This window comes from Ambystoma mexicanum, chromosome 6q, assembly GCF_040938575.1.
Source record: "Ambystoma mexicanum isolate Mex_15411 chromosome 6q, UKY_AmexF1_1, whole genome shotgun sequence".
NCBI classification, from domain to species: Eukaryota; Metazoa; Chordata; class Amphibia; order Caudata; family Ambystomatidae; genus Ambystoma; species Ambystoma mexicanum.
The window spans coordinates 948709906-948732070 of record NC_090937.1 but is presented as its reverse complement, the minus strand read 5'-3'; positions in this window follow the sequence as shown (position 1 = coordinate 948732070).

The window sequence follows — 22165 nt, the reverse complement described above, 5'->3', positions numbered from 1 at the left end:
CAAGGGTTTGATTTCACCATTGAGCACAGGTCAGGATGTCACCACCAAAATGCTGATGGTCTCTCTAGGATGTATTCATCGACTAGAGGTATGAGATTCATCCAGGAGTGGATTAAATCCTCCTGTCCCTTAGTCTGGGGGGGGCGAGTGTTAGGGAGAATTCTCTGTTTAGGCTGAATTTCCTAACCTAGTGAGTCCCCCAGTAGCTTTGCTGGATTTCTGGAGTTTGTTTTTTTCCATCCTGCCAAGAGGGGGACTCTTTTCTCCCGCTCTTGGACATGTATGTGTGTAATTCCTTTGAATCAATGTGTTCTATGGGCTATGGGGTCTTTTACTCCATAGGGTCTCATATGTTTTGCTATGTGTGTTACACCGCACCCTAGGTGCCGTAGCACTGGGGCGTCCTAGCGGACAGCCACCATAGACTCCATACCCGGGGTCTGACTACTGTCTCCCCGGGCATGTAAAGTCACCATTGGCTTTACTAGACCTAAATTTACTAACAGAACTAGTACAAACCATATTATTGTGGACGTACTAGTTGGGAGTAATTCGATTACTCCTGGATCTGTTACTCGAGGGGGCACTGTCCCGTCCCCCCTCGTCGAGTTCTGGCTGGTGGCAGTGGAAACTTCTTGTTATGTTCGACCCCGAACATAACCCTATGGGATTCGTCCCATTGTTGGAGATTGATACTTTTCCTCGTTAATCTCTAACCTACCACCGGTCTACTTATCGTAAATAAGTTTATCGGATGGTATTTTCTGCCAGAACTCGGTTTTTAAAATGGCGTCTGTGTTCGTCTCTGTGACTCCTAAACCAAAGGTTGAGCCCTTTGTTCCACTTTTGGCGGGCTCTGTACAGAGACCCTCCAACGTGGTGCCATTCTGTCTGGGTTACCACAGGGGTGTGGGAGGGGGTTTAGGCACCCTGGACCGAGTTGCCTTGCCAACTCCGGTCGCACTCTGGAGTGATTGGCCCAAGTGGTGAGCCTCCCCGCTCACCACTTAGCATGTGTTGATTGACAGCTAGGCTGAATGAATGGGGGTTTTCTGCATAAAAGCAGGGCTTTTGGGACTGGATCTTCAGAAGTCGCCACAGGACCTAAGAATCCGACGAGGGTAACGCTGAGCCGACCTGCACGACGACACCTCCGGTGGAGCCCTGCGGAACCGACTCACCACTTCCCGACGACAGAGGAGATCTCCCTGCCGGAGAGTCTCTTCCCCTGACTGGTGGGAATAACCAGTCCCCTTTGCTTTTTATTCGCCCCAGGACGCAGTGGTCGAATTGCCCGTGCAGAGCACCTCGGCAACTGGATAGCCACTACCCCTGTACCACGACCAAAAGGTGGTGCCTTGTGACGGAGCACTCCGCGGCTGGTCTCTTCCCTGGTGGTGCACCGGACTTCACTTTTCTTCAACGACGAGAACATCTCTACTCTTGGCAAAGACCCGACGTGTATCCACCACCAGGAACAACTGCCCCCGCCGGAGCTGCCCTCCACAACAAGGTACCGTGTCCGCCTGGCTTCCCTTTCGATCGGTTCGAGTGAGGTGTCTTCATCCTCTCCTTTCCGTTGGGTCGCATCCAAGCTTTCTCACGTATTGTTCTGAACTGGTTCAATCTGCCGATAACAATTTGCTACAAAGACTCGAACGCATTCCCACTAGAGACTTTTGGGACATATCGCCATGCCTCTCTCCGAGTGGGCCCGGCCTCTGAACTTTATGATCTATTGTGATTCTTGCCTTCTTGCCTTGCATTTTTCCAGTAAAGTATTGAACCGTGTTGCTTTCATAACCTGCCTATTTTTCTCTCCCGTCCTAACTAATATTAGAGTGCCATCTAGGTTGAGGCATACACCTCTGTCTGTAAATAAGTGGTGCCGGTAAAACCTAGACTTGTCGAAATATTGCTAGGGGGATTGATCGTTTCTTCTTCGTAGAGTAATTGTGTTTGATTTGTTTGCCGTGATAGTGCCATAGTGTTTTTGATAGATGTTTCATTATAAATAAATACCTTAATATCTTTACACTGAAGCCTTGTTGCGTGTTTGCTTGTCTTACTGTGAAGAATTGCCCTATCTTGTATACTCCACATACTGCTTGACTCTTCTTGAGAGAAGTCTGACTGCTCAGCCACAGCTACCAACAGTGAATCTGTGTGGTGCAGACTGCTACCAAGTGGGTTTACTGCCAAACACCTGTAGTCCTAAATCTTTTGCAGTGATCCCAGAGGGAACTGCACAGGTTTCAGCCTAACAGACCCCCAGCACCCCCACCCCCGACCAGTCAAGGGCACCTGCCAGCAGGCCCCCACTCATGTCCCCTTGAACCCCCACCCCCCAGCAGTCGGGGGCACCTGCCAGCAGGCCCCCACTCATGTCCCACTCATTTCCCCTTGCACCCCCGCCCCCCAGCAGTCAGGGACACCGCCCCCACTCATGTCCCCTTGCACCCCCACCCCCCACCAGTCAGGGGCACCTGCCAGCAGGCCCCCACTCATGTCCCCTTGCACCCCCACCCCCCACCAGTCAGGGGCACCTGCCAGCAGGCCCCCACTCATGTCCCACTCATGTCCCCTTGCACCCCCACCCCCCAGCAATCAGGGGCACCTGCCAGCAGGCCCCCACTCATGTCTCCCAGTACCCCCACCCCCACCAGTCAGGGGCACCTTCCAGCAGGCCCCCACACATGTCCCCTTGCACCCCCACCCCCCAGCAGTCAGGGGCACTTGCCAGCAGGCCCCCACTCATGTCCCCCAGCACCCCCACCCCCCAGCAGTAAGGGGCACCTTCCAGCAGGCGCCCACTCATGTCCCCTTGCACCCCCAGCCCCCAGGAGTCAGATGCACCTTCCAGCAGGTCCCCACTCATGTCCCCCAGCACCCCCACCCCCCACCAGTCAGGGGTACCTGCCTTCAGGCCCCCACTCATGTCCCCTTGCACCCCCACCCCCCAGCAGTCAGGGGCACCTGCCAGCAGGCCCCCGCTCATGTCCCCTTGCACCCCCAACCCCCAGCAGTCAGGGGCACCTGCCACCAGGCCCCCACTCATGTCCCCTTGCACCCCCACCCCCAGCAGTCAGGGGCACCTGCCAGCAGGCCCCCACTCATGTCCCACTCATGTCCCCTTGCACCCCCACCCACCAGCAGTCAGGGGCACCTTCCAGCAGGCCCCCACTCATGTCTCCCAGCACCCCCACCCCCCACCAGTCAGGGGCACCTGCCAGCAGGCCCCCACTCATGTCCCCTTGTACCCCACCCCCACCCCCAGCAGTCAGGGGCACCTGCCAGCAGGCCCCACTCATGTCCCCTTGCACCCCCACACCCCAGCAGTCAGGGGCACTTTCCAGCAGGTCCCCAATCATGTCCCCAAGCACCCCCACCCCCACCAGTCAGGGGCACCTGCCAGCAGGCCCCCACTCATGTCCCACTCATGTCCCCTTGCACCCCCACCCCCCCAGCAGTCAGGGGCACCTTCCAGCAGGCCCCCCCTCTCATGTCCCCCAGCACCCCCACCCCCCAGCAGTCAGGGGTCCCTGCCAGCAGGCCCCCGCTCATGTCCCCTTGCACCCCCAACCCCCAGCAGTCAGGGGCACCTGCCAGCAGGCCCCCACTCATGTCCCACTCATGTCCCCTTGCATCCCCACCCACCAGCAGTCAGGGGCACCTTCCAGCAGGCCCCCACTCATGTCTCCCAGCACCCCCACCCCCCACCAGTCAGGGGCACCTGCCAGCAGGCCCCCACTCATGTCCCCTTGTACCCCACCCCCACCCCCAGCAGTCAGGGGCACCTGCCAGCAGGCCCCACTCATGTCCCCTTGGACCCCCACACCCCAGCAGTCAGGGGCACTTTCCAGCAGGTCCCCAATCATGTCCCCAAGCACCCCCACCCCCACCAGTCAGGGGCACCTGCCAGCAGGCCCCCACTCATGTCCCACTCATGTCCCCTTGCACCCCCACCCCCCCAGCAGTCAGGGGCACCTTCCAGCAGGCCCCCCCTCTCATGTCCCCCAGCACCCCCACCCCCCAGCAGTCAGGGGTCCCTGCCAGCAGGCCCCCGCTCATGTCCCCTTGCACCCCCAACCCCCAGCAGTCAGGGGCACCTGCCACCAGGCCCCCACTCATGTCCCCTTGCACCCCCACCCCCCAGCAGTCAGGGGCACCTGCCAGCAGGCCCCCACTCATGTCCCACTCATGTCCCCTTGCACCCCCCACCCCCCAGCAGTCAGGGGCACCTTCCAGCAGGCCCCCACTCATGTCCCCCAGCACCCCCACCCCCCACCAGTCAGGGGCACCTGCCAGCAGGCCCCCACTCATGTCCCCTTGCACCCCCACCCCCACCCCCAGCAGTCAGGGGCACCTGCCAGCAGGCCCCACTCATGTCCCAGTCATGTCCCCTTGCACCCCCACACCCCAGCAGTCAGGGGCACTTTCCAGCAGGTCCCCAATCATGTCCCCAAGCACCCCCACCCCCTACCAGTCAGGGGCACCTGCCAGCAGGCCCCCACTCATGTCCCACTCATGTCCCCTTGCACCCCCACCCCCCAGCAGTCAGGGGCACCTTCCAGCAGGCCCCCCCTCATGTCCCCCAGCACCCCCACCCCCCAGCAGTCAGGGGTACCTGCCAGCAGGACCCCACTCATGTCCCCCACCACCCCACCCCCCAGCAGTCAGGGGCACCTTCCAGAAAGCCCACTAATGTCCCCTTGCACCCCCACCCCCCACCAGTCAGGGGCACCTTCCAGCAGGCCCCCACTCATGTCCCCTTGCAACCTCACCCCCCAGCAGTCAGGGGCACCTGCCAGCAGGCCCCCACTTATGTCCCACTCATGTCCCCCCTACACGAAATAAAGATGCACAATCATGGCCCACTTATACACCAAAAAACCACATCACGCCACACCATTCTTGAGACGCAATGATTTCCCAATCCACCCCACACTGACATGCCTATCTCAAGACACAAACCAAAACTCAACTATGTACATCAACACATGTCCATCACACACATACACTGGTTGGCATTGCTTGTGTAAACCCACATTTTCACATGCATCAACCCAATGAGCGAATCCCACACATAGAACTAAAATATGAAAATGTATTATGTACATAAATAAATAAATAAATGAAATGAAAGTATACCAAAATATCAAACATGAATTGAAAAGCATGTGAAAAAGAAGAGTGAATGAAAATGATAACCAATCCAAAAAAACGCAAATCCAAAGGAAAGGTAAAAAAAAAGATATCCATTGTTTCATGTTCATAATGAAAAATAAAAAAGTGAAATCAATCCATAGTTCAACTATTTACAATACATTGTCCTGAAAAAAAATCCATTAATCCATGTGCAAAATTAAAAAAAAGAAATCAATCCATTATCCAACGATGTAAAGGGTCCATGAGCCCAACCAAACAAATGAAACCAACCTAAGAAACGCCCCTAAAAATAAAACTATATACAAATGTGTGTGGCATTGTCCATTGACCACAAATGATAGGAAAAGGAAAAGGAAACCTAACTCTAAAAACTATTTACAATGGCAGCGGGCTAGTCCGACGGCTCACTTTTGGATGTCCCGGGCCAGGGCATCATCGAACTCCTGCTCAATGTCCTGGAGGTGGTCCTCTTCCATGGCCCCGAGGGTTCGCAGGGACAACGACATGTTCTCCTCCAACTCCCTGTGAATTGCCTCGAGGCACTCGGCCCGCCTCAGAGCCCTACGCATGGAGTTCTCCGCCCTGACCATTGTGAGCCGTGCCTCTTCTGCCCGCTGCCACTCCGCATCTATAGCATGGCCTAACCGCTGCCACACGGAAGACACTTCCAGTCCTGGGTCCTCCTGCCCTCTGGCCGATGCCTGCCCCTCTGATGTTGAAGGCCCCGAGCCATCATGGCTCCCACCTTGTTGCTGCTGTGCCTCTGCCTGTGCCCTGGCTCTTGCTGCCTGCACATCCTCCTCCGGCTGGGGTGAAGTTGTTGAGGTGGCCACCTCTGCTGGACGTCCTACTCCCGACTGTGGCAGGGATGTGTCCTCCACCAGCCTGGCCGCAGGGTCAGAGGCAGCTCCACAGGGTACCCAGGTGATACATGGGTGGGAAGATGGCATGGAGGACCACTGGTGCGTAGGGGGTTCAGGTGAGGAGGGGGTCGCAAGAAGGCCCAGCAGACGGAGGAATCCAGCACTGGTGACCCGTCCCAGCAGGTCAACGCGGTCAAAGAGGTACCCGAGATGACGTGCAGTCTCTTCACGAAAAGACTGCACGTCAACTCGCACGCCCCGTTGACGCAACGCTATCCCGGCCAGGACAGGCTCAACACAGTCCCAGATAGCCACGTCCGCAGGGAGCGGAAGGCCAGTTGTTGTGCGCTCATCCCCTCCCTGAAAACGGGTCTGGACGTAGGCATCCCTGCTGGTGCCAGATGATGCAGTGACAGGATCAGGGACAGGAATGCACACAGGCACCTCCGCGGCAGCCTGTGCTGCCTCCTGTTCCTGGTCCTGCACTGCACCACTTGCACCAGTGGAATCCCCACCTCCAGACCCCGTGTGTGTCCCTTCTACGGCCTCCTCCTCCACCAAATCCCCCACCAACCTGGATGACTCCAAGCCATCTTCCTCCGTCGGACCCTGTGGGGTCTCAGCTGCCCCTTCTGCTGCTGAGGAGTCCACCTCCAACCTCTGCCTCTTGGATCTACCCTCGCAGCTGCGGCCTGGGACGCGGCACCAGACTCCTCACTCCTCAGCCGGGCCTTGCGTCTCCTGCTGGTGGTGCGATCCCTGCCACTGTGCTCCACAGCACCCTCTCCGCCCTCTTCATCAGTCGATGCTGCAGACAGGGAGAGATAGAACACAGGCATCAGGGCACTGTACATTGGACTGATACACACATGACAGTTGTACATGAGTGGCATGGTGAAATTTCAGACACAGCATCACACTCCACGACACACATGTCATTTTTACTCACACACATGAGCATTTCCACAGCAATATTGCACCAGGCAGCACCATCCATACACATACAACAGCATGTACAGCCAAAGGTGAGCCTGACATCACATGAAACACTGGGAGTGCACTAGACAGACATGCACACACGCCACCACACTTACATGCATGTCTACATCTCCTCCAACTGTTGCAGTGATGAGATCGCCATACATGTCACATCTGACATTCAGCCTTCTACATATCAGTGCCACGTGCATCCATGTTGCATCACAGTTGCACACTAGTCAAATACACACACATGCACATGTACACAGTGCAGATACATGCATTATGAACCACCATCCATGCCAAAACCATGCCAATGTACATACACAGAAATTCAAACTTATGTGCTCCCACACCTGCATGTGCCCAGCATGCTTACCAACACATACACCATCAATGTGTCTCACACCTGAGAGGACTCACATGTGGCAGCCTCACGCCCATGTTCATACACAACCCTACATGGCCCGACAAAAACACATGTGCAACCTGCACACTACTGGCACACCACGACACGCACAGCGTCCAATCACCATGCATGTACACTTACCGCTCGACTCCAGACGGGTCTGCCTCTCAAGTATCTGGACGTAGAGCGCTGGGCATATGCGTTCCAGGACCCTCATTTGGTGGTCCGACAGCTGGCCCCGGCGCCCCTTGGCATCCACTGCCTTCGAGAGGCGCCGGGCCTTGTTGAGGGTCCTGGACCTGAAGTCCTCCCAGCACTTCTTGACATTATGTAAGTCGCGGACTGCCACCCCATCTGCTTTGATGGCAGTCACGATGTCCATCCAGATACTGGTCCGTCCTTCATAGTCGGCGCGTAAACTTCCAAAGAGGGCATCATACTGCCCCAGGACTTGCTACACCAGGACACCTACTTCCCTGGCACTGAAGCTGGTGGCCCTTTGCCTCTCAGGCTGGGGGTTGCCAGTGGTGCCAGATGGTGTTGTGCCTGACATGGCAACCCCAGAGGCAGGAGTGGGTGGGCAACTGGGTCCTGGGGCTGGGCTGTGGAGCGATGGAATCCCAGTCGGGAGTCTTTGGTTCCAGAAGGGGTGGTCACAGCAACTGCACCCCTTGCTGACGTGCAGGCAGCAAATATCAAGGCACGTGGGCAGCAGGCAGTCAGGCAGCAGCAGATGGCAGGTGGGAGCGTGCTCGGGGCTCTGGGGGGCAGTAAATCGGCCTTCTGGGCAGGAGCGTGGTCTTCCGTGTGTTTTCGCGTGGCCAGCTTGATACGGAGTGATTCGGCACGTGAAAAAATTGCACGTCAGCGTGTAATTGGAGGAAAGGCCCTTAGCGCGTAAGCGCGTCAGCACACGTACGCATTTTCATTGGACCAAAGTCCCTTAGCGCGTAAGTGCATAAGTGACGTTATGCGTGCAGGCGTTTCCCTCATAGCACGTGATGACAGAGCACTCGTGGAAAAACTGCACGTCCAAGTGTCATCGCGTGTAATTGGAGGAAAGGGCCCGTGTACACGCGTATGTGACGTGTACGTGTGGGCCAGTTTAAAAGCTACGTGTAGGACGCCATTTCCTTGTACGTGCTTTTCATGGAGAGCGAGTGGGTGAAATCTGTACTTCTTGTTGGTTCACACGTGATTACTCCACAGCGTTTCTTGTTCGTACTCCCTGTTACCTCTGACAGCTCTTTTTGATTTTTTGTTGCGCCTGTTTCCTCAAACAGCGTTCACTTCTTCTTTTGTCCTGTCTCCTCAGACAGCGTACAATTCTTCTTTTGGCGGGGGTGTTGCCATTACTGCAACTCCCATACGCACAACAACATCAGTGCCATGGTTGGGAGGCGACCAAGCGGTAAGGGAGGCAAAGGTGGCCGACCTTCAAGAGGTGGGCGTGGTGGGCACGGTAGGGGATGTGGGCGGGATTTGCAGGGTGCCCCTATACCCCTGCCTCCCCCCCCATGGTTGAGGGCAATGTGGCTGACACCATCCCAGCTCAGCCCCTGTTGGACCAGACCATTGTGGCACCTGACCTGGCACAGGATGACTCCCAGGCTGACGTCCAGGTCCAGGTCAGCAAGTCTAGGCCACGTGTGGTGGTGCAAGTTGTTGTCACCAAGCCACGTGGATCTGGGGCAGCTATGTCATCTGCTGCCCCAAGTATGCAGGGTGGGGAGGCTGCAGGGGCAGATGCTGCTCCATCCGCCCCAGCTCTGACTCTCCCAGCCAGGACAGTGTCGGTCCAGGTCCATCAAACTAACGTTCCCCCTGCCAACATTACCCTGCAACCAATGCCTGCACCAAGACCTATTGTCAGTGTGCATTCCCACACTCCTACTACCCAGTCCACCGGTGCTTCTGCCCCTACTGACCAGAGCGGCGTAAGCCACTCTGGCTCCGCTCCATCTTTAAAGAAGAGAAAGAAGGGTGCTCTGGCACGACAGGCTGAGACCCCAGACACGGCTACACACTCCAGCACGTCAAGGAAGCCTTGGTTTAATGACGCGGAACTTGATGCACTTGTGTCCTATGTGTCGGCACATAGCCACGAAATGCTGGTGACTGCAGGGTCCAAGACCACAACTGGTCAACGTAAGGCACACTGGCAGATCATCGCCGACTGCATAAGTGCCCTTGGATTTGTGAGGCACACAGCTGATGATTGCTACAAGCGGTGGAATGACCTGAAACGCAGAGCGAAGAACAAGCTGGCCTCAAATCATGCCGCTACTCTGGTGACTGGCGGTGGGTCTCCACCAGAGGACAAAGAACTCACTGAACATGAGTCTGTTGCTCACAGAGGAACAGATCCAAGGCGTGGGAGAATTACCTGAATACGATGCATTGTCCGGTGATTGCCCATGCATGTGTGTGTAATCCATCTGTATGTTGTTTGGGTGAAGGGTTCAGATTAGGTGCCAGGTGAGGGTGTGTGCACCTGAGTGGTATGGGTCACCCATTTGCTTCCTCCCATACATTCACGTGCCTTGGATTTGGGTATGACTGTATTCCTTCTGGCCACAGTTGCCTATTAAGCCCACATTTGTGCACTTTACCTTGAACAGTTGTTTTGCAACTACCTTGGTCTAATTCAGTAAGTGTTCAATCATGCTGATTGTTTGCACTCTTTCCTTTTTGCTAGACAATTTTATGCCCTATTGCGACATATGTGAAATGCTTCGGTCATTGTTTACAGGCCACACTGGGGCACTATTATTACCTGGTTATGTTAATAATTACACCATTCAGGCTGATGGAGTATTGGCCTGCATACAAATTATTATAAGGGGCTGTTTGCATGTGGAACATGACAGATGTTTCCTGTGATGTCAAAGTGACCAATCATTGATCAGCCCACAATGACTGTATTTTTGGACACAGGATGTGTTTCAGTGTGTGGCACATGCATATTTTGAAACAATATTCAGCATTAATATTCTCATCATGTCGATGTCACATGGATGTGTAACAGTACTCAATCACTGACATATTGCTGTAGTTTAGTACATTATCATGGCTATGCTGCATGACATCTGTGTGGTGGCATGTGTCATGTATGTGTATTGGACATGCCACTCACAGCCTGATGTGTGATGGCAGTGCTACCCAACATGCTACAAATGTGTTGCTTTTCCATCTTGCTCTCCCCAGTGTATGCCTTTTTGACTCCACTTCCAACTCTTTGACAGTGCATGCATGGCAGGGTTATAGTCATGTGGGACATGTGTTGATCATGTACTGGATCTGTGGCTTGTCACGGCCTATGTGTGTGCTATGGTTCTAATGCCTGTTTCCATTTGTTTTCTTTCATGTTTTTGCAGGTGATGACGCACTTGATGCTGTTGAGGTTGAGGAGATGGTGCAGACCCAGGAGGAATCTCTGGCACGACCGGGCACCAGTGGGGGACGTGGTGTGGTGGTGGGTGAGAACCCAATGTTACTGCAGACCATACTCTCCAGGGGTGTCTCTGGGTGCACCTCCCCAGACCTCTATTCGGGTGCTGAATCGGATGATGAGACTTATGTGCCGTCACAGGTAAGTGTTTCTGGCAGGGATTCTGTTCTGTCCAACCCACCTGCACCAGCGGGAGAACCCTCTATGGGGATGTCAGTGTTGATAGGTTCGCCTTTGGCAGTTACGGATGCAGGGTCACACTCCACAGCATCTGATCCTGTTCCTGGGCCAGCATATCAGAGGGGGAATGCAGTCCTGCAGCCTCAGGCAGTGCCAGCACAGCAAGGTGCAGATCGCCTTGCTCCAAACAGGTGTGGTTCCCGTTGACGCGGTGGCCGTGCGCCACCAGGCAATACTGTATGGGAATACTCCATGTACGGTATTGCAACCCAACAGGCAGCATCAGTAGAAATGATGGCTAAGGCAATGGAGAGGGTGGCCACTTCAATTCTGCCCCCTGGAAGGCAGATGGAGCAACAACAGCAGGCAACAGACTCCATTTGCCAATCACACAGGGAAGACATGTTGGCGTCCAACAGGGACCGACGGGCGGCACTGGAGACGATGCGCCAATCGATATCAATAGAGTCCCAGGCCCACAGGGAAGCCCTGAGGGAAGAACTACATACCCTCAGGCAGACTCTGGTTGACCTTGAGGCTTCCAGTAATTTTAGGGCAGAACAGCAGCTGGAGCAGCTCACACGTTCGCTCTCAGCTGAGATGCAGGCAACACGTGAGGAGATCCGGGCATCACGCGAGGCCATGCGTGCAGAAATGCAGGCAACCCGTGAGGTGCTGCATGGGGATCTCCGCACATTAATCCTCCAGAATGAGACCTTGCATACCCGCATGCTTGCAGCCATGGAGGACCATACCAGGGCCTTGTGTGGGCTGCCTCCCATAGTGACACCACCTCCTGATGCAGCGGCAGAGGGTAAGGAGAGCGACAGCAGTTCTCCCACAATGGCATAGTCGTGCAGGCCATGAGCCCAAGGAGGTATTTTTTTTTCTCGCAACATCCACGCAGGTGGGTGTTGGTGTGCACCCTGTCCTCGAACCTCCTGGGTGGCCTCCCCCACCCCTCCTGACCCCCACATGGCCATTTTTTGTTTTTTGTTTTACAGTGTGTTGCCTTGTGTGGCTCCCGTGGGCATCCACTGTATTCCGGCTGGGCACATGCAGGCTTGTCCTGAGTTTGGGTTAGATGCTTGGGTTCGTGAGACACACACCTCTCCTGCTTCCCGTTTCCATGGGCTTGCAAAGGGTGTGACCAACTGACAGTGAATTACACAGTGACGTTGGGCTCCCATGAGCTGTGTGGGCAGTCTGTAGTCAATACTGTGTAGACATTCCTAGTGGATATTGTTGTTGATTTGTACACTGCATGGTGTATTGATATGTGCTTGTGCATCCATGTCTTCCTCCTAATTTGCAGGTTCCTTCCTCATGTCTTCACAAGGCTGTCTACTTTGCAGATGGAGTTCATGTTGTATGCAGTATACTGAGATATTTGCGTGGCAGTAACACTGTACAGTTGGAAGGGGTCGATGTGCTGGCATATTCAGGTTGTAAGACTTCACTACTTTGCTTTTGTACTGTCATATTTTGCCACTGTTTCATCCTGTCTTTCTGTATTGTGTTGCTGGTAAGTATTTGTTCATGTTTGCTGTTTCTTATTGTCTGTGGCCTGTTTCCATTTCGGACAGTGCACTTTGTGACACTTGTGTCATGTGTTGTGCATTCATTTGGTTGGTTTCACATTGCATGACATGCCATGGTGTGTTGGGTAGCTGAGATGGGGAGGTGTTGGGTGACATGGCACTTGAAGGATACCACTGAAATATTTCAAGAGACACAAGAAGCTGGTCAATTTGAGCTCCTAGATCCTGCTACAATATCCAATACTTTAGACCATTATACAATTCACCAATTGCATTCTAATGACACTGTAGAGGATGCACTAGAAACGTACCAAATGCGTCAAACAAAAGGATCACCAATCAGCATATGGGAAAAAAGTATAGGAGCACGTGCTTTTCCTCAAATTTTTCCTACTGGCAAAGGAGGAAGGTACGATGATAGACCTATTCAAATAACAGCATCAGAATATCGCTCATTACGGATGTATTCTGAAGATCCCAGATTTTGATAAAATGTGGAATACATATTCCACCTACTCTTTGAAAGTGAACTAGCAACTTTATGTTACGGCGTTGCACACACATTAAAATCAGGATCCCACTTTCAAAATATGTCAGCTACACAATTATTACAAAAAGTGCAACAAAAAGATGAGGTCTTACAATCAAATATTACAAATCTATTAGCAAATATGTGTGGTACTAAAGAATACTGGTTTCAACGTCACGGAGATGTACGTTGTATGATAAGAAACCTTGGCCCACCCACTTGGTTTGTTAAATTAAGTTGTGCAGAATATGCATGGGAAGATTTACATGATTTTCTACGCATATCAAACAAAAACAAAACAAACATAGATATACTAACACCTGGAGAACTTTGTTCTCTAGATCCTGTTAATGTTTCAAGATATTTTCACCAACGCTTCATTGCTATGCTACACTTTATTTGTAATAAAACTGCTCCTCCCCTTGGAGAAGTGCAACACTTCTTTTGGAGAAAAGAATACCAAGCCAGAGGAGCACCACATATCCACATGCTTTTATGGATTGAAGATGCTCCTAAATTTGGTCAAGTCAGTGACGCCACTGTTTTACAGTTTATTGAAAAATATGTCACTTGTCAAATTCCATCAGAAGCAACAAATAGTGATCTCCAAGCACAAATTTTACAATTTCAAAGACACAAATTTGGCAAATATTGTCGTCGCAAATACAAAAACAAAGGGAAATACTACACCAAATGCCGCTTTGATTTCCCTAGACCGGTTACAAAAACAGGTCAAGTGAACAGCTTCATGTCTTCAGTTAGACATAGTGTTAAAAGTAAATCAACTAAAAATACATATTACATAAAAAGAACAGAAGAAGAAAAATATATCAATGATTACAATGCAATCATTGCCCACTTATGGAATGCAAAGATAGATGTGCAGTACATTGCAGACAATTCCACTGCAGTTGCACAATATGTTACAGCATACTTAACCAAAGCAGAAAAAACAGAGCTACAAGACCTCTGGAATGACCTGTCATCAGACAAAACACTGTCTCAAAAATTATACAGCTTGGGCATAAAAATTCTCTCCCATAGAGAATGTGGCTCCTATGAAGCAGCAGATTGTTTAACTGGTACTACATTGTATGGAAAATCTGAAAATATAGTATGGCTAAGTCTTGGTCCTGCTAAATCTAGAAAAAGAGTTCTAAAATCATACGAAGATATAGAAACAATAGCCAAACATGATCCCAACAGCCAAGACATTTTAAAAAACAATTTGCTGGACACATACTACCCAAACAGAAGTACCACTTTGGAAACCATGTGTCTATACACATAGCCCAAAACTTCACATACAAAAATAATATAAAACCCGATGGAAAAAAAGGTAAGTACAGAGTGTCAAATTGTGAAGGCAGCTTAGTAAAACTCACCAAACCAAATTTAATTAATCATATCAAATTGTCATTAAATACTCCTCAACATAAATAACTATATTACATGTCCCTGCTACAACTCTTTAAACCTTGGAGAAAAGAAGAACTACTAGATAACTATGACTCCTATGAAGACGTTTCAAAGCAAATGAAAGCACTATAACTGATGTAAACTTTACACAGTACAAAACAATGTTGCACAATGAACAGCAACACGAAGAAGAACTGCAGGCCCAGCTAGATAAGGACACTCCTGACAGTAGTCAACCTTCTGTAACAGGAAGCCAAGAACCACTGCGAGAGCCACTAACAACAAATGAGGCAGAATTAACTATGACAGAAGTAGAAAACACCATGTGTCAGTATGAAGATAAAGAAGACTTAACTATACTACAATCAAAACTAAACAATGAACAACGTAGTATTTTTGAAGAAGTAACAAAAGAAATTGCACATTGTGTACAACATGAAAACAAAGAATGCACCTGCCAAAATTCCAAACCTATACTACTGTACGTCAGTGGTGAAGCTGGTTCTGGCAAAACATTCTTAATCAAAATCATCAGTACATTCTTTCAACAATTGACAAACAACAAACTGTCAGCTGTTGTCACTGCCCCCACAGGTTTAGCTGCCTACAGCATAGGCGGTGTCACTTTACACCGAATACTACTACTGCCAGTAGAACACCAAAACAAATTAGACTATTACAAACTTTCTACAGAAGCTGCAATGGAACTACGCAGAGTATTAAAACAAATGAAAATGCTACTAATAGATGAAGTGAGCATGGTCTCCAACCTAATGTTCGCCTTGATTCACCTCAGATTACAAGAAGTACTCAAAACAAAATACGAAGAGCTCTTTGGAGGAAAACACATTATTGTTTTCGGAGATCTTCTTCAATTAACACCAGTGAAAGGTGAGCCTATTTTTAAAACCTTAGGACACAAACTCTGCCGTAAAACTGTTGGCAGCATTGGAAATGTCAACCTTTGGCAACATTTCCAATACAGAGAATTAACACAAAATATGCGGCAATCTGCAGATCTCCCTTATGGCAACATCTTAAAAAGTATTAGAGTTGGTATATTATCTCAAGAAGCACAAACAATATTGAAAACCCGGCACATTCATGCACTTTATGGCCATAATGCATGTGCTACGGATGTTATGGAACAATTATCCTACAAAAATGTAAATTGTATAGCCTTAATGCCAACTCTTGCAAGCTGTTTCAAATTCAATGAAACAATGTTAAAAAAAGAAATGCAACCAATAATTGAAATTAGTGCCACAGACAAACTAGACATACATGGTATGACACTACCCATGTGTGAACAAGCCACAACGAGACTAAATAGTTTAGAAAATTCAATCTCCAACACAGCTGGATTGGAAAAAATATTAGAATTATCCTTAAATTGCAGAGTAACATTGACGTGGATCAAGGACTAGTTAACGGAGCACTGAGTACAGTTGTTGGCTTTCAAACATACCCACGTGACAACAACATTCAGTTTGTCAATATTCTCTTTGACAAACTTTCAGAAGTGAAAAGGAGAGGACGCTCAACAGCTCGATTCCTTCTCTTCAAACACATGTATGTACGAAGAGAATAATTTTCTCTAACTCTTGCATACACAGTCACCATTCATAAATCACAAGGTCTTACCCTAGACAAAGCTTTGATAGACATTGGTAACACAGTCTTTAAAGAAGACATGAGCTACGTAGCGCTATCACGCTTATGTACATTTGACGGTCTATTTCTAATCAACTTTGATGCAATTAAAGTAAACGCTGATATTCCTTACATTTTATAATACAATAGACTGCGTTCACTATACACCCCCATCTAAAAACATATCCTATTCCACAAAAAGTAAAATGTTCGAAAAAGAAAACTAAATCAAACAGAAATGCAACAGGATGTCACTGCAAATCCTCCAAAGAGATTGAAAGAAACTAATACTTTATCAAGTACCACAATCAAAAAAGAACCTATTAGGGAAAGTAAACCAGGTACTTCTTCAAAGAAGGAAGACAAACTCCAAAAAAAGCACTCAGATACAGAACTACCTGGTCCATTTAAACTTTCAAATGTAAATGGTGTAAGTTGCTATGCAAATGTAGCAATGAATATTCTATTTCAATTACCACCAATAGTTGACAACATTTACTTACGCAGTACAGACCAATTGTGTTTGCAAATGTTAGTACTTCATAGAAACGCAACAAACAATCCTGACAACACGTATAGTGTTTATGGAATAAGACAACAATTGGACTACTGTGCTGGAATGGTGAAATTCACTATAAACTCACAGGAAGATCCACAAGAATTTCTAATGTACTTACTACAAGTACTGGAAAACAAAAACATACCTATAAATGAAATCTTCCAGATTTCATACATGTGGAAACATACATGCAACAATGTGACACAAGAACAAATCCCCAATGAGTGCTTTGTGTATGTATCAATACCTAATTGTGAATCTGTTCCACTTCAGCAACTTGACTTGTACAAAATGCAAACCATGGTAGATTATGTACTACCTGCAATTCAGATAATTGCTCCACCTTACTAATACAAACACATAGTAAATACGTAATACTAATGCTTCTACGTTACAATGCAAATGGTACCAAAAACAACTGCAAGCTGACTGGATTCACACATGGTCAAGTATCACTTGGTAAAAAAACCTTAACAATAGGTATAATCTATCACGCAGGAGCCACAACCAATGCAGGTCACTATACTGCATATATAAAAAAGAATTGTGGATGGTTTGAATGTAATGATAGTAACATTACTCCAAAGCAGAGACTACCTGCAAATCTTACAAACGCTTATTTAATCTTCTTAAAACCAAAATGTATTAACTAAATTGTACTTAAACATTAACTAAACTTCTATTAGAAAACTATAAACTGTTACAATATGCCAACAGCTATATAACTGCCCCAATATTCTACAACAACTAAACAGATAAATGAATACCACTACATTATATCAAAAAATGGACAGTTAGAATACGCCAAATGGTATCTAACTACCCCAAAATATTACAATATCCAAATAGATAAATCAATACCACTTCATTATAACAAAAATAGACTGTTAGAATATGTCAACAGGTATCTAACTGCTCAGAAAATCTGCAACAAGCCAATATATAAAGCATTAGACAGAAACAACAAGTGAACACTGAAATCAAACAAACAAATAGACTGTAGCATAACAAAAAAGGGATTTTTTAAAATCCAACATGGATTTTTTTTTTCTCCCACAGACCCAATGATTTTAGCAACAAACACAGAAACAGAGTGAATTGCACAGTACACTGGTTTGTAATTTACTAAATATGAGGGTAAAAAAAATGTTGATTATTCAATGTTATAAGTTGTTACAAAATACCAATACTAACATGATCTTTTCTTTTATCACAGAAATAAACAAGAAATACATGTACTACAGTTACTAAAACAAACAGTAAGTATTTTATATTAAGTACAACCATCATAGCAAATCACACCCATAGTGACTTATAACTTTGCTGCCTATAAATTTGATCTTGTCCATGCACCCAAGACGACAGGCCCTGCCCACAACCACCATAGCATATCACACCCATAGTGGCTTCTAACTTTGTTACTTATAAATGTGTTCTTCGATCCCAAAGTTATAAACCACTATGGGTGTAATATGCTGCAGTAGTTGTGGCCAGGGCATAGAGTCTTGGGTATATGGTCATATTGCTATGCATCATCGCAGCATATCACACCCATAGAATCAAGCATTTCAACTATGCCATATGGACACTTTTAATGTCCGCGGACATCATGAGTGTCCTTAGAACAGTTTCAACTTGCCTACAAACAGTACGGACAGACATAGCGTCCTCAGGACACCCCCATTTCATTTATTTACGAACATCCCAGGACACATAATGTGTTCTAAGAACACTTTGAACATGCTTGCGAACATGTGTTCTTAGAAAAATTTGAAATTGCTTGCGGACAGAACGGGCAGGCATAACGTCCTCAGGACACCCCCATCTTATTTATTGACGAACATCCCAGAACACATGATGTGTTCTTAGAACACTTTCAGCTTGCTTGCGAACAATACGGACAGGAGTAGTGTCCTCAGAACACCCCCATTCTGTTTATTTAGAACATTTTAGAACATCTGCGTTGTCCGCGGACAAAGCTAACACAACTGGGGGGTCTACCATCTAAATAAATAAAACATTTAACCCTTTTCTTACTCCCCCACCCTCCCCAAACACTTTAACACAACAACACACTGTACTAAATAGTATTTTTCAACAAAGTTTCACCGTGCTGTCCGCGGACTTCCGCGAATCCAAGATGGCGGGCGTTCCTGAAAATCTGATGCATTTCACGCCCTTCACCTTCCAATCACTGAGCACGTTGCATTTCCGTGGACAGGACGCAAGCCGATTGGCCAATCAGGACACCGTCCACGGACCGAACAGGGAAGTGGGTCCGCGGACCGAACATAGATATCACTAATTTTTTGTGATCTACTTTTTGGTCATCTTAAAAAAAACTACTGGACGGATTTTCACCAAATTTGCAAAAGCACACTTTCAGGACCAAGCCGCTGCTCCTGGTCCAAATTCGGTGAAAATCCGTCTAACGGTTTGGGCTGTAGGCGTGAGCAAAGTTTTTTCCCCATTCAGTCTATAGGAAAAAGAGAAGTTTTGGGACCCCCCCTATAACTTTGCTCCCCCTGGGCCAAACCTCACCAAACTTTGCAAAAATATTCAGAGTGACCCATATACTTTCTTTGCAAAGTTCGGTGGGGATTCGTCGAGGGGGAGCAAAGTTATAAGCCACCCAAAAAGGGCTCTTCCTATGGAAACAGCAACTTAACCATAACTACACAGCCACTACTGTGGCTGTGTAATCCTCCATGCCTGTTGTGTCTTCCCTCTTTCATTGCCCTAAATGGCATTTCTCTATAAATTGCTACCATAGCTCTCACTGATTGCCATGTACCCGCACCATTTCTCCTGCTGTGGGAAGCCCAAGCTTGCAGCAAGTGGCACAACAAATCCTTCATCAAATTAAGTCTATGTTATATGTTCTTGAGTTGCTGCCTCCAGCCTCCTAAACTTGCCCTGAGTAACCTCCTCCCATCCTTAATAACTATCTCAGAAAGCGGAGGGCATTTTGAAATTCTCTGCTCTCTGAGCCAGATCTTTTGGCCAGCTACTTGCCTGTTCATTATGTCCCATTCACTGGGAACCCATATGTGTCCAATGATGACCTTATGGTACATGCAAAGGATGACAGGGAAGAGACAAAGGACATCATAGGTCCGGATTGTAAAAATTCCCAACTGTGCCAGTGCAACACATGTTTTATATTTTTTTATTATTTAAAACGTGGACCCAGATCGAGAGCAGCAGAGCCTGTCCAGGGTTTGGGTAGTCACCATTTGGACCGGCATCTTTTAACAGTAGCTCACAACTGTGTTGCAGTCAGTGCTACAGTCTGTGCAACCATTGGGATTAGTCCTTGGTCAGGTGTTATTGAAAAATCCCAACTCTGGAAAACCATCCACCAGAATGTTAATGCTGTGTTGACTACCCCATGCATGTTGTCCCACGTCCAGAAGTGCAAGCAGAATTTAAAGAGTCATGTCCAGAACCTGGTCTCCAAATACCATAAGTAGTGTATAGCCATGTTAGATGACTCAACACCACTACCGCCACAGCTTCAGATTTAGGAGGAGCATGAGCGGGCCAACATCCACATCAGCAGCCTCGAAGGAATCAGTGCAGTCTAGACTGGGGTGCAAGGTGGTTATAGCACAAGCATGAATGTAAAAGAATACATTATGAGATTTTGCAAAATCATGAGTAGACGCAAATGTTAGCTGTAAAACCCCTGTACAGATGTCCTAGGGACATGGAGTCACCACATAACTGTACTTGTCCAGAGCGCATGCCTTTTTTGATGCTTTCACCAGCATAGCACAGTTCCTGTGATTGCCATGCCCCAGGGAGTGGATGACATGTCATTTGTCCTCATGCCAGACCCAACACTTCATGTATGTATGTGCACGAACTATGGATGCGAATGGAGACTTGAAATGGGAAGCTCAGAATACTCAGCTACACAGAGCTCAAGATCCTAGTTACACCACAATGGCATGGTGACATTGCTGAGGGGTGGAGTTAGAACTGAAGAAAACAAAATAGAAATGTTGATATCTTGTAAAGCAATGTAAACCATGCAGGTGCATCTGCTGGGCAACCTCGGCCACATGAATGTGCAAAGAAAGTCTTTACCACAGAATCTCAGTAGGTTGTGAAGTTAAAGGACAATTATATGCTTTGCCATCTTTTACATTGGTCCTCATTACAAGTATGGTGGTAACGCAACAACGGCATCAGTAGCACTACCGGCACCGTTGGTACTGTACCGCCATACTACGAATTCTGCTGGCGGCTGCCCTTGTAACCACCAGGTCTGAACTGGTGGCCGTACCTGCACCCATGAGCAGAACATCATGGTAGCACCGGTTCCGTTATTAACGGTACCGGTGCTACCACCCTCCCCATTCCCATTGATCCCTATGGGGCTCAAATGGGAATGGGGATGTACCGGGCCCAGCACCCGCAAAAGGGCAATTACTGGGTTCAGCTGGGCTGGAATAGCCCGGTAATTCACCATTCGCGGGTGCAAGACTCGGATGCGAGTTTGGAGGTAGCCTTGCCGGTTTTACCGGAAAGGCTACCTCCAACCCTCTAATGAGGCCCATTGTCCCCTTACTTGTGTGCTCCCTCTATACTGTTAATATTCAGTGCAGTTAGTCATTCCCAAAGGCCACACAGTGATATTGTCATTCCTGTGGATAAATGTTACTCCTGCAATGTACCAAAGACATCAGTAGACAGCACAAGCAGATGTGATGCAGATATTAATGTTGTAAATGCATTTGATTTTCCAAGTGTGGATGTCCATACCCACTAACATTGCACTCTCACTATGGTGGACCATGATGACAGAGCTGATACGGACAACAGTTATGAGGCAGAGCCAATAGTGAGGTAAAGTACTCGTGGCCTTGATTTTGAGAAGAGTTAGATGCTCAATTAGAAACCATCATTCCACTTGCTACCAACATTGAGCCTCATTCCTCCACTAACACAAGATGTCAACTGCCAAACACAGTGTCTATGACACCGTCACAGGTGAACATTGTCACTGTTGTCCAAACTGTGATGCAGCATCTGAAGGTTGGGGACAACATGCAGGTGTCATATAAGATAGTAATTGTTCAGAGGTACTCCTTTGCTGCAAGATATGGAATTTGCTTCACCTCCTCCAGGGAATCAGGAATCTACAATTCACAACTCCAGTATCAGGCAACCACTGCCCATCGCTTCTTTCCCCCACTGTTATTTATTTTCAAAATGGCTATTTTTTCTTGCTGTTCATTGCCCGAGTGCCTTATTTTTACCAGCCAAGCACATCATGGATGTTAAATTGACATGGCAGGGGAAGTAACCAACTTTCCATATCTCTAAATACATTTCTTTAATCCTCATTCCAGTTTGTAACCTTATTTCCATTGGATTTTCATCACCCAAAGTTGAACCTGAATTTG